This window comes from Notothenia coriiceps, unplaced genomic scaffold, assembly GCF_000735185.1.
Source record: "Notothenia coriiceps isolate Sejong01 unplaced genomic scaffold, NC01 NC01_scaffold00008587, whole genome shotgun sequence".
NCBI classification, from domain to species: Eukaryota; Metazoa; Chordata; class Actinopteri; order Perciformes; family Nototheniidae; genus Notothenia; species Notothenia coriiceps.
This window is the reverse complement of record NW_011341288.1, coordinates 1-2,555: the sequence shown is the minus strand read 5'-3', so window position 1 is coordinate 2,555 and position 2,555 is coordinate 1. Positions and strand designations below refer to the sequence as shown.

At 37.3% G+C, this 2,555-nt stretch overlaps 1 long non-coding RNA gene across 1 annotated transcript; it reads right to left on the bottom strand.

Annotated features, from left to right (window-relative positions):
* Positions 1–400: 400 nt before the first annotated feature.
* LOC104944647 (uncharacterized) lies at positions 401–1,609 on the bottom strand. Its single transcript, XR_798244.1, has 2 exons — positions 1,067–1,609; positions 401–1,029 (listed from the first exon to the last, which is right to left on the bottom strand). It is a non-coding gene; the product is annotated as an uncharacterized lncRNA (long non-coding RNA).
* Positions 1,610–2,555: the final 946 nt, after the last annotated feature.

Below are 2,555 nucleotides of genomic sequence, written 5' to 3'. Positions count from 1 at the left end.
CTGGCCAAGTCAATCTCCAGACTTAAACCCTTCTGAGCATGCATTTCACCTGCTAAAGAGGAGACTGAAGGGAGAAACCCCCTGAAACAAAAAACAACTGAAAGAGGCTGCGGTGAAAGCCTGGAAAAGCATCACAAAAGAAGAATGCAAACGTTTGGTGATGTCAGTGGGTCGCAGGCTTGATGCAGTTATTGCAAGCAAAGGATTTGCATCTAAATACGAAGTATTATTCACTTTTCACACTATTTGAAGTCTCTGTCCCAATACTTTTTCTCACTTGGAAAATGGGTGTGTTTAAAGAAAAGGTGCTTTCTTCTCAGCTGTTTAACAGATCTAGATGTAAATACCTGGAGTTAAAAGCTGAAATACTGACCTTTTGGCTCATATTCGTCTTTTGATGTCAAACCCAATTGTTTTCATTGTACAGCGAAAATAAAGCAATTGGCCTCGCTGTTCCAATAGCTTTGGAGGGGACTGTATAAAGAACATGAAGTTTACTCTGTAGATGACACTGTCAAGGTCAATACAAGTCATCACCTGCTCGCGTCCTCTTTAAGGACCAAAAAACACACCACCTTATAAAAGGCCATCACACATTTACAGTATGGTATCATTTGAAGCATAAGTGGAAGTGAGGACATGAGTGTGACTAATCATTGACTGTGACCATCAGTCAGTGAAGGCAGTTAATCATTATCTCTGTGCCAGGTTCTAGCCGTTAATAGAAAGGGATTTGTTTTATGTTTTCACACTGTATTTATTTTTTGGTTTCTGTGGAGAATGTCATGCTGTAATTGACGGGCATTTGCCTAAAGCCTTGATTTATTCTAGTGAAGACCAAAATGTAGTGGAATGAAAGAGTGTTAATGCTGTTGGCGTAGTGTCTGTGTTGACTGGCAGATGATTGTGGAGAGCTTTGTGAGTCCATGGTGTTTCCTCTACCTCAGATGTTGTAAATGTGTAGAGCCCTGTTCCTCCACCACAGCAGCGTGACTCGACTAACCCAAATGAGTTACAAGTCTTAGATACCTCTCTCCAAAGCTTGGCTCTTTAATGAGCTGGTTGCTGTTCAGAACCAAAATTGCCTTTTTTGATATGAGGAACTTCGACAGCGTTTACATATTTTCTCCCCCCTAAATATATATTTTTATTACAATTAAATCACATCTGTTGCCTTCATTCCAATGTATCTTTTTTAATGACATTAAAATGGCATGACTGTTTATAGCAGACTTTGGGTTATTTTTAGACTGCTTTTCGTTTATTTTTTCTCCACAATGTTTATAGCATTTCATTCTGAACTTGCTGTTATTATTTAAACTCAAATTTAATTAAACCACAGACTTTATTCTGAATATCTCTTCTGCATATGTGTATGACATTGATCTTTTTTTCATCCTATTTCTGCTTAGTTTTTGCCTAATATTTGTTCATTTATTGCTAGATGTTTGTTTCATGCATATCTCAAAATGTTTTCTACAAAAGTATTACTTTCTTATCTTCCCAGCAGGACGTGTGGTGAACTACAGTATATCAAATGTAATATTATGTAAACAATCGCATTTCAGAATTTTCAAAACAGTAAAAAATAACTTTTACAATTTCTGAGACTTTCTTATAATTTATCTCCATGTCTTTGTCTGGTATTGCTGTTAGGTAAGGCCCATTTCGGCTCAAATGAACATGATTCAAGGTTCATAAACCTCGTCATTTTTACAGTTACACAACAAAACACAAGTTGTATGTATTGTATCATTGTAAGATTTTTATCAATTTTTGCAAATTAATTCTTCATATATGATTAATGAGAGGGAATATTTAGATTCATGGTATTATTTTCACATGTTTCGCTCCATTATTCCTTCGGCCAATGGCGTGACAGTTTCTCATCTCGCCCGTTTTTGTGTGTACGTAGCGGTCAAAGTGTCCGTGGAGATGCCGGCAGAACAGCTAAACCAACATTTGACATGCTGTCAGATTTTGGTTCTTGTTGGGGAGGTGGAGACAGGTGAATCAGATTGTTTTGTGGATGCAGTTTGAACATTACAAAGAGTTGTAGCATGTCAACCCAGTCTCATGGCATTTCGTGTTATAGTCACGACATTTAATCTATTGATTCGTGTTCACCAACACGATTTTCCCCTTTTTTTCGTGTCACACAGAACGATTTTAAAAGCAATGTATTTCTATTGGTAGTATGTTTCGTGCCTGCAGCACGTCTTTTTGTCCGTTCGGATCTTGGAAGACCGGAAGCTGTGGGGTTCATAAAAACATGTTTTTACTCAATATCAAGCTACGATTATTGTTTTTATTTTAAATCATATAATGTTGGACTTTTTTTGTCGTCTGTGAGGAAAAGAAATGCCTCTGCAATTTTTTAGATTGTGCAGAAAAGCCTCCGCAGCTCCTTGGATCCTCCATTCATCCGTGAAAATGTCTTTATCAATAAGAGTCTGGTCAATCTCAGTAATGAAGTCGGTGAGCCAAAGTCTTTTCATTAACGCGTTGTAATTGTTTCTGAAGAAAAAATCGGGCATGTCATTCAGACAATCGTG